This window comes from Cupressus sempervirens, chromosome 8 (genome assembly GCF_028749045.1).
Source record: "Cupressus sempervirens isolate cs-2001-9-10 chromosome 8, ASM2874904v1, whole genome shotgun sequence".
Classification (NCBI taxonomy): Eukaryota; Viridiplantae; Streptophyta; class Pinopsida; order Cupressales; family Cupressaceae; genus Cupressus; species Cupressus sempervirens.
The window spans coordinates 598,317,944-598,334,077 of record NC_143125.1 but is presented as its reverse complement, the minus strand read 5'-3'; positions in this window follow the sequence as shown (position 1 = coordinate 598,334,077).

Here is a 16,134-nt window from a genome sequence, read left to right as displayed (position 1 = left end):
GTGATTTTTATGAGCTATTGATGTGTGCAATGAGTGTACAAGATATTTTAGCCAAGAAATCTAATGGAGACACAAAACTAAACCCTATGTACCAATTGTGGAAACTAGGGTTGAGTCTAACAAAAGGCACAAACCCTGTTGTTTGTATTTTATTTGTATCATAGATTGGATGAATGTATCATTTTGTAATATTTAAATGTTAATATTTTATAATAGTGTTTTTATAGTTTTTCTTGACACTCATGAATTGTATATGCATTCCAACATGATAGTTAGGGTTAATCGAGTAACTTAAAGATCTAAGTTTGACTAGGCTAGTGACCTTTTAACTAATCTATTAGTAATCAAGATTAATCCTAGCTTTTGATAGGTCCCCAATTAATCCTAAAGGCCTAAAATCATGAAATCTAAATACCTAAAGGGTATGCATATGGGTTGGGGGCATTTCCCACCCTCCAGCCCCTTTTGTTGACTTTTATGGTCACTCAAAAAACCAATTTTTTCTTTATTATAAAAATTGATTATTTCCATTATGAGTTGGATAACTTTAACTCCATCTTGAAGATAGCCTTATGTTGAGTTGAGTTAGAAGCCTCTAGAACTTTAGGCAAGTCGGAGAGTTATTGCTTTTGGGAGTGGTTGAGTTTAGGATCTTATTTAGAGGCAATTTTGAGAGGGTTTGAGTGTTCACCCAACCTTTAATTTTAGAGTGCAAATCAGGATTGAAGGAGAAGGAGAAGAAAGGAAATGGTCATCTCAATCTTGTTCAATTTTCATAACCCTATTTGGAAGGTAGGAATACTTCACCTCATTTTGTTCATGTTTTCTCTCATATTTCAATTTTATTCCATATGTGTGTTTGTGTGTGTTGAGTATGTTGGGAGGGATTGAAATAGGTTTTCTTAGATGTGTTCCTTTGTTTTTTTAATTTTGAATTTAAAAGGGATTGTATGGGTTGTATTGGCATTACTCACCCTTGGATAGAGGAAAAGTGGCCATGTATAAGAGGATGTCTTTAGTTGGACTCTGACGGTGTAGAGTGTCTTCTCATGACGACAAGAGGGACATAGGATAGGATGTTATGAGCCCCTACTTGTCAGCTCAAACCATGTGTATGAGTTTTGGAAATTAAGAAATGGAAAAACAGAAGTTCCTAATTTTTTAGACTTGAAAGGGCACTTGTCTTGGTGTTGTGTCTAACGTCTCCTATTAAAAAAATCCACCTTTTCCCTAGTCTAGTTCAATGTCAAGCCTATTGTGCAAACTAGGATGGGAGTGAATGTTTGATTTTGTCTTCATGTTATGATTGGTTGTCCCCTAGTCAATTTTAATTCTCTCCATGATCACCGTGATGTATTGAAAAAATTGTAATGGATCCCTTGTTAACGGCTAGGAAGGAAATTTAGAACTGTATGGGATTTCAAATATGTCAGCAGTTTTTCCATCAAGATAATATCTTGTGTAAAAATGATACATTTGAACTTATTGTTAAAGTGGAAATGATGTCGAGTTTTCTTACTAGTTCCCTCCTGACGGAGCCTTTGAATAAGGTGGTTTAATAGAAAAAGAGATTTAGTGTTATTCTTGCATTTGAGTCTTATAGTATTTCAGTTTATGCATGTGTGTATTGAAAAATAGATAAAATGATGACATGCAATTTATGCAATTTTGTGTTCAATTATGTTAAGGAAAAATTTATGTCATAGTTGAAACTTTAGTTTAATTTCATGATTTTTAAGAAATAAAATAAATCTTACATTATTGTTAAAACAATTATTCAAACCCTTTGTTTAACTAAAGATTTAGTACATTCAATTAGAAAAGGGAAAATATATAAACCTCCTTGTTATTACAATAATTTTCTTAGATAATCCACACTTAGAAAAAAATAGGCTTGAGAAAAAAAGTATACTTGTCTTAAAATTCCAACACTTAGAAAAAAAATTGCCTCCTAGGAGTAAAAAGCCCTCTAGATTTTGTATGGGCAAAATGATTTATTTCCCATATAGTAATAGAGAATATTCTTTGTGGATGCTTTATTTTAAATCTTAAATTTTAAAAAAAAATTATATTTTTAATATCCTAAATATCTTAGGATTCTAGCCACTTTACTTTATAACATAACTCCTATCCTATCTTCCGTAATCCTCAAGCTAACCACTTTACTTCAAATCATTACTACCCCTAGAGAACCAGGCGTTAGTTTTGGAAGCATGGAGAAAGAATGGAGTTTTTTTTTTAAAAAAAAAATTCCTAAAGTCAGCACATTTATTTCCAAGATCAACTTTAGCTATCCCATAATGTGACAAGGGAGTCAAAACTTATCATCTTCCCTCAATGTGATTTCTTCTTGCCAGCAAGTAGTTGAATTTGACTTGGGATCACATGGGCCTATGCATAGCATGTCTAACATATTTATTTCTTAACAAATGAAATTGATGGGATAGTTTAAATGAGTGCAGATTGGTTTAAGTTTCAAAACCCTATTTGTTGTGATGTCAATGGTATTAATGGTGGCTGGTTGAAAAAGTTTTCAAACTCTTCAGTTTTTACCTTTTTTCCCTCCTTGGCCTATGCATTCTTGTGCTTGGCTTTTTTTTCTATGATTTTCTTGTCCCAGCAAGCACGTTGATTGACTTTGAACTATGTACTTCCTTGGGATAGTGTGGGGGGGGGGGGGGGGGGGTGTTGTTTGGGGCTTGAGCCCATCTAGAGGAAGGGTTTTAGGTGCGGGTTAGTTAGAATGGGAGGGGTAAGTAATGTTAAGTAGGCAATATTTTTTTATTTTTTAGTAGTTAATGTGTTTTTTTTAAATGTTAATAAATTTAATCAATGAAATTTAGTTAGTTTATTATTTTAGGATTAGTATTAATAAGTATTAGCTAATGTTTTAAAATATTAGTTAGTTATCGTTTAGGCAATTTAATTATGTTTTAAAATTTAGTAATTAAATGATTGTTTTTAATGTTGGCAATTATAATTTAGTTTTAATTAAATTTAGTTCTAGTTTAGTGTTAGTTTTTAATAAAGTGGTAATTAGTATATGTTAATATTAGAAATTATTTTAGTGTTAGAATGATTTTAAATATTAGATCATAATTAGATAAGTTAGTTTTATTATTGGTTTAATATGTTGTTAAGTTAGTTGATTTATTTAATTAATTTAAAGAAATAATTTTTGAATCATTATGATAGTAATAAGTGTAAAGTTTGATATTGCATTGTTGTGAAAGGTTATAAAGATATGTTAGTCAATTGATTTTAGTATTTCAAAATAATTAGATTTGTATTTATTTATATTTTTATCTAAATAATTTAAATGTGTTATTCAATAATATTTTAAAAGTAAATAAAGGTGACAATCTATTAAATCTTTTAATAAATTGAAATTGGATTGTTTAAAATAATTATTCAATCTAATAATGAAAGTTTATTTAAACAATCTATTTGCACACATTGATTTTAAAACTAAATGGAATGTCAAGGTGTCGATTTAGGAACCTATTTCTATCTACGTTGTACCTACCACTTTAACTTATGAAAATAAACATATCAACTTAGTGGAATTAAATTTTATATATATATATATATATATATATATATATATATGCGTGTGTTTTTGCCCCTATATTTTGGGCATGACAAAGAAGTAAAGTTATAAGTGTTTAAATACTAACACTAAAAAAGTTGTAGAAAGTGCAAATGCAAAATTTCATGAATGTACAAGTACATGAGGCTGAACCTATGAAGTAACTAGAAGAATACAAATCATTTGTATACTTTTATGAAGGTATGCCTAGTAAAGAAATGTTGTAAATCAAGTTTCAAACCAACTGAAAGTTTTAGTGATTACCAAGTTGCATTAAAGAATTGAGATACATTGAAGTGCCAAGTTATAGAATGAAGTAGAGGCACATTATTATTCTAAGATTAGTGTACATGAAAGAAATGTACATAGTGATTTAGAATTTGAGAGACCAAATGAAAAAAAAAAAAGCAAAACCAAGATTGTCTAAGTACAATAACAAACATCACCCTACTACACAAATCATTTGAGATAAAGATGCTAGATCAATAGAAAGGAATAGGTTTAGAAATAATACATGTTTTCTTAGAATGCATAAACCTAAAATAGTGAAAGATGCCTTAGAAGATGTAGACTGGGGTAAAGCCATGAAAGAACAGATTGAACAAAATTGAGAAAAATAAGACATGGACTCTAGTTCCTAGACCAGAAGATAAGATTGTGATTGGTATGAAATGGGTATATACAAAGAAGTTAGATGAAAATGGTGAACTTAGAAGGAATAAGGCAAGATTACATTGTAAAGGATATGCACAAAAAGAAGGGAGAGACTATTGAGAAACATTTTCCCTTGTTGCAAGATTGGAAAGAGTGAGAACTCTTCTTGCTTACTCTTCATATAAAGTTTTTAGAAGTGTATCAAATGGATGTTAAATCTACATTTCTAAATGGTATATTAGTAGAAGAGGCTTATATAGAATAGCTGGAAGGTTTTTTTGATGCTAACAAAAAAAGCATGGTATGTAGACTAGAAAAAGCTTTATATGGTTTGAAGCGAGCACCAAGAGCATGGTATGAAAGTCTTGATAATTATCTTATGAAGATTGGTTAGAGAGGACTAATGATAACAAAAATCTATACTTGAAAACAAAGAAAGGAAAAGGTATTTTAATATATGAATTTTTTGTTGATGATATCATAGTTGGAGGTCAAGATACTTAATGTAAGGCTTTTACAAATGAGATGAAGAAAGAATTTGAGATGTCTATTTTTGGAGATATCAAGTTCTTTTTGGGTTTGCAAGTACATAAGAGGATATATGGTATATACATCACTCAATCAAGGTATGTAAAGGAGAAATTAAAAATTTTTCGATTGGAAGATTCATAGCTAGTAAGCACACTTATGGTTCTAGGACATAAATTGTCAAAGAATGATGATTCAGCTAAGGTGAATCAAACATTGTATAGGACTATGATTGGAAAATTATGATATGTAATGTATAAAAAACCTAATATTAAATTTTCTATTAGGATAGTTGCAATGTTTTCTACTAATCCTAGGGAGAATCATTTTAAAGTTGTTAATAGAATAATGTGATATCTAAAAGGAATAGAAGACTATGGTATATACTACAAAAAAAATAAGAAATTTGAATTGAGAGCCTAAATGGATGCTAATCGGGATGGTAATATTGATGACATAAAGAGCACTAGTGGATGAGAATTTGTCTTGGGCAAAAGGCTAGTTACATGGACTAGAAGGAAAGAAAATTGGATCACTCAATATATTGCTAAAGTTGAATATGTTGCTGCTACAATAAATTGTACAAGCAATGTATGGATCAAACAACTACTCAAAAGTATGAAGAGATCATTGAACCTATGATACTTTATTGTGATAATAAAAGTGTTATAAATATATCAAAGAACCTTGTAATGCACACAAAGACTAAGAACATTGTAATCAAGTATCATTACGTGAGAGAGTTAGTTGAAGATAAAAAGGTGAAGATGGAATATGTTGACACAAATAGAGCAACTAGCTAATATATTCACAAAAGCATTACCTAAGGACACTCGTGACTATCTAAGAGGTAAACAAGGGGTGATATCCCTATCAAAGGATTTCTAAGAAGCATGAGAATTGCCCTGCATCAAACATGTTGATTGATATATGTTATACATTGATGCAATAGATCCTACTTTATGAACTACCTAAAGTAATCAAAGAGCCAAAGTAAAAATTTAGTCACAAGCTAGGTGACCAAGGGAGAAACTAAAAAGGTTCATATCTGTATATCAAAATGACAAGTCTTTGGAATTGTTGTCAAAGAGGGAAAAAGAGAAAGAAAGGGAGAAATCCTATTGAAGTGTTAAGAGAGAAATCTTGATCCTACTAAGGAAGAAATTTTGAATACCTAGTAAGAGGGAACTAATGTAAACATGGGGATATTAGAAGTGATTGAGAGGAAGTCATAAGGATGAGTTTCATTTGAGGGTTAAAGTAAAAACCTATGTCACCCTTTTACAAAGGAAAAGTCTAACAAAAGTATAATTGTTCAACTTCAATGACATAAATCTTCTATTATTATTTAGAATTTGAAAATGAAATAAACTAATGAAATGTGTAGAAATGGATGAAGTTTAGGGTTATAATTTTTAATAATTATTTGCAAAAAGAAATGATAGATTTTCCTAATTTTTTAAAGATCAATTTTTAGTTAATGAAAAATGTTATAAATTAGGGGTCTAGTTCCCACCACAAAACTACAAGGAAATAAAATTATTTCCTTTAATCTCAAATAATGCTATAGATAATATACGTATCTAGAATAATCAAAAAAAGAATTTGATTTTAGATCTATATTTTCTCTTTTATAACGATTCAAATTTCAACTTATTCAAATCAACAATTTTCATCTCCCACCACATTTTTGAAAGTAAATCTATTGCAACCAAAAGAAAAATTATAGATTCTTGAAGAGGACTCTCTCCTCTAGGATGTAATATAGTTTTAAAACTTTTTTGATATGATTTACTAATTTCTTCTTCCTCAAAATAAACATCTTCTCAAGTGTTAAATGTGTACATGTAAATTTTTTTAATTACGATATATTATATCTAATTAAAACACTCTGAGCTCTATATGAGAATATTCTTGACTTTGAGCTCTATAAAATGATGTTTGTATGTCATTAAAAAAAATCATAAAACATAGTAAGAGTTATTGAAATTTTAGTTTTCTCAAATAATTTAATTTCTTTAGTAATTTGATACTAACTACTATAAAATATACATTTAATAGACATTTCCAATTGGAAAAGTCTGAGGCCATATATAACTTAGTTAGAATAAATTTGACAAGATTATATGTTTGAAAAAAATATTTTTTAGATAGAAATACTATAATTTAGTCATTCTGATTAGTCAGCCTAAAAGCTAATATAGCTTTGTACTTTCACCTTTGATTAATTGTTTGTTGATCAGAATGTAATTTTGTAACCTATTTAAAAGATGAAAGTTGCTAATAGAGGTAGAGATTTCAATACAAGGAATTATTTTCTTTTTGGTATTTTGTTGCTTATACTAATTAATTTTTGTCTATTTAGTTTTCCACCAATTCCAAAGAGGGAGAATGCTTAAAATAGATGGATACAAGTATGATAAATGTGTTTCAATCATTGTTTTATCACTAATGTCAAACCTACTAGTTGTTGGTAAGACAATTGCTTATATTATTTAGTACTATAATTTGTTTGATTGATGAAATGTTGGAAATACAAATGGGAAATATATACTTCTAAGAGGAGGGGTGAATTAGAAGTTCAAACTTTAATACTTAAACCAATTTTTAACATTCCCTATATCCAAAATCATTTGGCAATTGTCAAATGAATGCTCTTATCCAACCTAAATTGTTAGCATCTTCTAATCTTGAAGTAGCCCATCACTTGAATGACATAAATAAATTGGAGCTTCCTTTAGATTATTGCTAGATCAATGAGTGTGTAGAATCTCAAATGAGGATGGCTAATCTATTTGAACAAGACCACATTTTGAATGAATTTAATGATGCAAATGTGATGAATCCGACTAGTCAAGAATCAGAAAGCTCTCAACAAAATGGAAATAACACAGAAAGAGGGTATTTTGACTTCTCAATTCATTTGTCATTAGATCAATCCCCTACTGTCACTACAATGAGGAAGACTCCGAAAAAGAGAGGTAGAAAGCCAAAATCTACAAAGACGCTACTGGAAGTGGACGTTGGTATTCAATCCACTCTTGATGATAAGTTTTCATCAGTCAAAAGATTGACAAGGAGATAGAGAGGTTCTCCTTGTCAGCAATGAAAATCATTATGTGGAATGTTAGAGGTATCAATGCCTCTGAAAAAAGAGATAGGATCAAGTAGTTGCTTGATTCTACAAAAGGAGATATTCTTCTTCTTCAAGAAACTAAATTATCAGAGCAAGTTTTTGATAAGACATTGGCTAAATGGACTAATTGGATTTTAGTTCATGCAGAGGGGCATGGGGCCTCTAGGGGTTTAGAAATTTTATGGAATGCTAAAAGTATTCATGGTATTCTTATTCGGAAAGATTCCAATTGGCAGTTGTTGAAAGTTGAACACTTTGATTTGAAATTCCTTATCTTAAACATATATGGTCCCACATCTAAAAATGATAAGAGGAACCTTTGGGCTGTACTGACGAATCTTATTCAGCAAGAAAGAGAAATGAATTTTATATTGGGTGGGGATTTCAATGCATTACTATCAATGTCTGAAAAGAAAGGGGGAATTTGTCTGCCCATTAGAACTATCCAAGATTTTTCTTCATTTGTAGAAGATAATAACTTAAGTGACATTTTTCCTAACAATGGATTATACACATGGACTAATCGACGTATTGGTTTCTAAGAAATTGCTGAGAGACTGGATAGGTTCTTGTTTTCACAATCATGGAAGCTATTGAGTTATAGTTTTAAATCTGAAATCTTACCTTTTGTTGTATCAGATCATTTTCCTATCCAGTTATTAATATCAAAGAACAATATATCACAATGTCTTAATCGGGTTAGCTCTTTTAAGTTTGAACACATGTAGTTTAGGCATCCTAATTTTATTATGCTTTTAAAACATTGGTGGATTAATGCTCCAAATTTTAGGGATCTTAAGATGCTTCAGTTCTCTAAAAATTTTCATTACATGAAAGGGATGATCAAGGAGTGGAATGCAAAGGTTTTTAAAAATGTGTTCAAGCAAAAACAAGATGTCTCAGAAAAACTTGAGAAGGTAAATTTAGTCATCATTCAAAAAGGTCTTAGTTTGGATTTATATCATGAGCAAAAATCTTTGAAAGAAGAATGGGAGGAGCTTTGCAATAGGGAGGAGATTTATTGGAGATAAAAGTCTCATGAACTATGGTTAAGAGATGGTGATAAGAACACAAACTTTTTTCATGAAACTGCTAGAGTTAAAAGGGCAGTTAACACTATTTTTTCAATTAAGCACTCAGTATTTGGTCATCTTATAGAAGATGACAATGGTATTAAGGAGGAAGGTGTTCGCCTTTTCTCAAATCTCCTGGCTCCCCCTCATTTGGATCCTATTGATGACAATCTGATTAATGATTTTACTAGTTGTATTCCCCCTCTTATTACAACAGATCATAATAGGATGTTGCTTGCCCCTTTCACACTGGAAGAAATTAAAAAAGTGGTATCTTCATTCCCACATGGCAAAGCCCCAGGCCCTGATGGATTTACAGCTCTTTTTTATCAAAAATGCTGGGATTTTATTGGTTCTAATTTATTAGCAGTGGTTGAAGAGTCAAGAATGAATGCCAAGATGATCAAGAGCTTCAATTCAACTAATATTGCTATTATTACAAAAGTTAACCAACCAACTTATTTTGTTGACTTTAGGCCTATCTCTTTATGCAACATGGTTTATAAATTGATTAATTAAGCTATATACATGAGGTTGCAGCAATTTATTCCTCATATCATTTCTTTAGATCAAGGTGGTTTTGTGCCAGGAAGAGAAACATGGGAAGGCACTGTTGTTGCACATAAGACTCTTCATTCTATCAATTCTCATCAGTTGTCTAGTTTTGTGGTCAAGCTTGACATGATGAAGGCTTATGATAGGGTAAGATGGTCATTCCTCTTTAAAGTTATTTCCAAATTTATTTTTTCAGATAAGTGGTGCAAATGGATCAAAAATTGTATTTCTGGTGCCTAGTTTTCAGTCATTATTAATGGAGAGACAATTGGTTTTTTCCCCTCTTCTCAAGGGATTCGTCAGGGTGATCCACTATCTCCAATTTTATTTATTCTTATGGCTAATGCTTTCAGTAGATTCATCAATAGATCTTCACAATTGGGCTTATGGCAAGGAATTTTGATTCCTCATACATCTATTACTGTTACCCACTCCCTATTTGCTGATGATACTCTTCTTTTTGGTACGTCAAATGTAAAGGAAGCTAACCATATTAAATATGTCTTGGATCTATATTCAGAAGTTTCTAGTCAAAGAATCAATGCCAGCAAGTCTAAAATTTTCATTTTCAACACTAATGATGTAGTGGCTCAGAGGATTTCTTCAACTTTGGGTTTCCCGGTGGATCACCTCCCATCCATTTATCTTGGAATTCCTTTTTGATGGGAGCAAACAAGAAAACTTTTTGGCTTCCTATTATTGATAGAATTAGGGCTAGGATCTCTACTTGGAAAGCTAGATGGTTATCTTTGTCAGGCCGTATTTTGTTAGTTAAAGCTATCCTAACAGCTATCCCAAACTATTATTTGTCAATTCTCAATGATCCCTCTTCTATAATCTTGCAAATTCAAAAGATTATCAGAGACTTTATATGGAAAGGAAATTTGTCAGATAATAAGAAGCTTCCTCTTGTTTCTCTACTTGAAATGTCTCATGATAAGGCATCTAGGGGTGTGGGGTTGCATGATATTGCTACAAGAAATAAGGCTTTTGGGGACAAGCTTGTGTGGCAAATGTATACAAAATCTCATGCAAAATGGTGTTCAATCATGCAAGAAAAATATTTAGATTCCTCAAGTTATTCTAGAATTTTTACTGTGTCTAATCCTCCTTTAGGTTCAGCCATATGGAATTTTATGATGTCTTCAAAGGATATTGTTTGTAATTATGTTACTTGGGAAATTCACAGTGGAGAGAAAGTAAAGTTTTGGGAAGACTCATGGAATGGATTTCCCCCTCTATGCAGACAAGAAAAGTTGGATGAAGCACGCCACGTCCTAAAAGTTGAGGTGGGATCCTCTTTTTGGGACTATGTTTTGGCTATTGAAATTCATTCAAGAAGGGTTCTTTGGAAATAACCTCCAACACATCTTCTTAGTTAGCCAAGTCTCCTTTCCTTGAGGGACTCTCTTGCTGAAATAATTATTTTTCTTTCTAATGGGGAAGATATAGTTATGTGGGCCCTGGCCAAAGATGGTGATTATTTAATCAAGGAAGGTTATTATGGTCTTCGACAACCATATAATTTAAGAAGGAAGTGTAGAGCTTTTTCCTTTTGTTAGAATTCCACTGTGTTGCCTAAGGCTGGATGTTTTGCTTGGCTAGCCCTTAGAAAAAGAATACTCACCAATGAACGATTTTCCAGGCTAGGTATTGTTGAATCTTTTATTTGTAAATTATGCAACAAGGAGCTAGAGTCTACATATCATCTTCTTCTCCAGTGTCCCTTTGCTTATCAGTGTTGGGTTTTTGTGTTGAACAAGCTTCAAATGTCTTTACCTCTACCAAATAGTCTTTGGGACCTATTTCAATCTTGACCAGTTCTATTCTCAAGATCTCTATTTGCTAGTATTTGGAAGTGCATCCCAACTACTATGGTGTGGGCCATCTACTGGGAACGTAACAAGATCATTTTTCACAATGAAAAATCAAATCTAGAATCTGTTCTAGATGGGATTGAGAATGCAATTTTAGAAAGAGTAAATGCAAATATGTTCAATTGTATGAATAATATTTCAGTTTTTTCTTGGGATTAGCTTCTTCTAAAATTCTGGAAACAAATTAAGTTACCTCCAAGTTTCTCTGCAAACTGGAATTCTAATCATCTATCTAATTGAATTCATGTAAAATGGTCTTCCCCCTCTATAAATTTTCTAAAGTTAAATTTTGATGGTTGCTCTCATGGGAACCCTGGTAAGTTAGGATTGGGTGCTTGTATTAGAAATTGGCAAGGTGAAGTAGTTGCAATTAAAGCAGATGTTTTACCAGTTGGTACTAGCAACCTTGCAGAAGCCCAAGCTCTATTGGCAGGTCTAATTTTGGCAAAGAGATGTAATGTTTCCACCATCCATATTGAAGGTGATTGTTAGGCAATTATAAATTCTTGCTTATCATGATCTTTACATACCTAGAACCTAGCCTATATCCTTCAACAATGCTGAGATTTAATTGATTCTTTTCAAGCTACTTGTTTCTCTCACACTCTAAGGGAGGGCAATAAATTAGATGATTGTCTAGCTAATCTTGGTTGTGAAGGCTCCATATTTGAATGTTTCCATTTAGAGGTTATTTTTTTGAAATTCCCTTGCTTAGCAGAGTGCCATATTTGGGACAAAAAGCAGATGAATGAAGCTTAATAGATTAGCTTGCACATTCTTTGTGCATGATTCACAAATGCTCCAATTAGATTGGAGGTTCAAAGTTCTCTTGATTTTAGTTAAATCTTTCAGAAGGAGAGGTTTATTGGCATAATTAGACCCTGATCATTTTTAAGTATTGATATATATCATATTTTGGGTACTCTTGCTTAGTGCAAAGAAATTGTATTTTGCTGTAGGTATGCCTGGTATGACATATCAACTTTTAACACTTTTGTATTTTGGCAATGATTTAGAGTTTTCTTGCTAGTTCTTTCTCTGATGAGCCCTTGAACTAGGTTATTAATAAATATATTATATATTTTCTATGTCACTTTTTGATTTTTAAAAAAAAAAAACATTCATTAGATGCATGCAAAAACTAAAATGAAATTGAAAGAAAATGCATCAAACATATAATCATGCACACACTGACACCTGGCATGATTACCTAGAAAACCTCCAATGAGAAGGTAAAACTAAGGTGGGGATGATACCACAATTCTTCACTACTACAGCAATAAAGTGTCACCTATTAAGGTTACATAGTTTCACCACTTTCACGATCTGTCATGTAAAAGGCCTACCCTATTAAAGGCTTACAAAGGATTGTTAGATCCTACCTTATGAAAGGATTTTGAAACACCCTATTAGAAATGTGCCTAGTTAAAGGACTTCAAAACACTCACTTGGAATGTCACCCTATTAAAGGATTTTACAATGACTATTAAATCAACCTTAGTCCAAAGGATTTCAATCTACTGATACAATTGTTCGAAAGTAATAGTAGAATTTTTGATCTAATAACTTACAACTTTGCCTTACTAATTTTAGATCATAGTTTTGTCCATCTTGATCCTCTTGATGTATTGTAACAAGGATGTATAGCTTCTCCTCTATTTTCCAAACTGATTCTACAATTCTTTCACACTTTTAAGTCAACTTGAATTCTTTTTTATCAATTCACCCCTTTCACTTCCTTCAATTCTTTTCTATTATCACTTCCTCGCATACACACACACACACAAAATTATGGGGATTTTTCTTCCTTAAAAAGACTTTGGTGACTTAGGGTTAGGTATGAATCTATGACTAAAATTCATTCATTTTTCTACTTAATCCTTTCCAATTTTCTAATTGGTTGCATGTTGATTGCATAGGAAAACCAAATAGATTTGATCTTATCTTCGAAGCTTCAAGATCTATCCATAAGCTAGCATAAAAATGGTTTACATAGTTATTTGGGCCATCACTAACCACTAGGTCCATTTTGCGTTACTCAACACTTGATAATAGTGATGCTCGAAACTTACTATAATTCTATCTTTCTCAACACTTGAACTTTCTCGGCATCAACTATTCACTCAGTATTCATTGCAACTCGGCATCTATACATATTATACTTGACATGTCTTACTAGCTAAGCATGAACTTAGTATATATCTTAAATGTGTTGATACTCAATTGTCAAAACCAAACTAAGATCAACAACTCCCCCTTTGACATGAGTGTCAAAAACACTTAACTATACATAACAAATCTAATTTCCTCGAGTAAAATATATACATATTTCAACATTTATATACAAAACTTCAAAAAATTTAAAACTCTATAATAGATTGATATACCTCAAAATTTTGCTCAAAATTTTGTAACTTCCCTTGACTTTCTTCTCTTCTTTGATTCTCTGAGTAGATTTTCTTCATGCTGATATGCTATGTCTTCAAAAATATTGATACTCTATTTCTATCTGATATACTCTATTTTTTCTCTTTTGATGTTTTCTCCCCCTTTGTTTGCTCTCCCCCTTTTTGGGTTATCTCCCTCCTTTTATTTATTATCTCCCCCTTTCATATTTGTCTCCCCCTTTTCTGACACTTTTGTCAAAGGGTCTATATGCTAATTGTGTATTTCTCAAAAAAGTTCTTGTGGACTTCCATTATAATTTTCAAAGTAGTGTTCTAGTTTTCTAATGCACATCTAAGGATTTTATCTAGATGGCTATCTCTACTGCAAGGTGAACTAGTTTTTCCAATGTTGAAAGATTGGGATCTTTCTTTAATACTATTTTTGCATATGCTAATTCCTTTTGGATTATTTCCATATGAGGGGTAAGTGAGGCTTGTATATTAATCAACTTGGCTCTTATGTTAGCCTCTTCTGTTGTTAATACAACTAGTTAATTTTGTGTATGAAGCATGGAATTAAAATCCTCCTCACTTTGATCTAGGTTTTTAGGCAGTTGCATACCTGAGTGTAGGATCACACAATTTTGTTTACAATGAGAATATGTTCTCAAGTACTTTCTTCACTTTCTCAATTTTGGTGCCCAATTCAACTTGTGATAGTGTTATTTCACCATATATTTTCTCATTAGCTTTACCTTGAAATTTCTTTTCAGACCATTCCATAAGTTTAACATTAGTATCTTGGTCGTCATTAGTCACCTATTCAAAAAATTTTGATAGTTTTTCTAATATAGGTTTAGATTCATTAGGTGTTTGCAAGCTAAAACCATCTAAAAAGATGTCTTTGATCTCCTGAAGTGCTTGCCCCTATTTGTACTCTTTCTTAGCTATTTCTTGATTCTTCTTTCTCTCTAATGCTTCTTTTATTATATTGATCTATTCTAATGTCATGGTTGTATAGTCATATTTGGGTATCACTATTTCTTCATCTAAAAGTGCATCACCATAGTGAAATACTTTAAAAACCTCTGTTGAGCTAGAGTTTGGTGCTGAAATCTGCAATGATATTGCATCAGTTCTTAGCCTCCAAAGGACTTTAGTATGAGTGCCAGATGTTGGTAAGCTTACCAATATATGTATGGCTTCTTTCTCCTTCTCCTAGGGTGTGTACTTTTCTTCATCACATCTGCCTTGATTAGTTACAGTTAATTGTGTTGCACCTTGTGTTTGTGCATTAGGAATAGAAACATCTATCTATCATGCTTGTTCTTTTGTAGGCTCCTTTACTTCTATAGCCTAAGTTGTGTCAACTACATCAACTTTTTTAGTAGTGTCAAACTTTATAGATTTATCCTCTAGTTGTATTATTGGTTGAGTACTAGTAGCTGTAGGGATGGTAGAAGGTATTTCACTAATACAAAAACTACAATATATTACTAAATAATCTTTTAAAAATTGTATATATATGACCAATTTTGATCATGTGACCATTGGTAGTTTATTGTCAGTCATTAATATGGCAACGAATTTTATGACTAAACTATTTTAATCATTGATTTGGTCATTTATTTGAACATTTATTTGTTTGTTGGTTATTATTAAATAGCATTTTATTTGGTAGTTTATTTGATACTTTATTTGGTAGTCTATTTGTAAGGATATTTGGTAGTCAATTTGATGGTATATTTGGTAATTGATGTTGTAGTATATTTGGCAATTAATTTGGTAGTTGGTTTGGTAGTATATTTGGTAGCTGATTTGATAAAATATTTGGTAGTTGATTTGATAGTTGAAGTCATAGCATATTTAATTGTATATTTAGTAGTTGATTTGATAGCTGACCAGTCATTTATTTGATAATTAATTTGATAATTAGTTTATTCATCTCCATTAATTAGTACTAAATATAATTATGAAATAAATAGTTTATTTAATACAACAAATTTTAAAATACAAAAACACATGGTATTAGAGTTCAACTAGAACATTAGAGAAAATGAAAATATTATACATAAGAAACATTAAAATGAAAGGATTGATTCAATATCATGATAAAAAAAATGTAGCTTGGGAAAAAAGGTGTAATGCAAATAAATAAAAGTAATAATATATCAAAATTGTCTAAAGAGTATAATTTAAATATGATAATAAGTGTCAAAATTGTCTAAAAATTTTCAATTCTTTCAAATACACCTCCATCATTAAAATATTTGAACAACACATTGAAAATACTGCAATATAAAGCAATGAGCCAAATTTTCTATAAATAGCATAC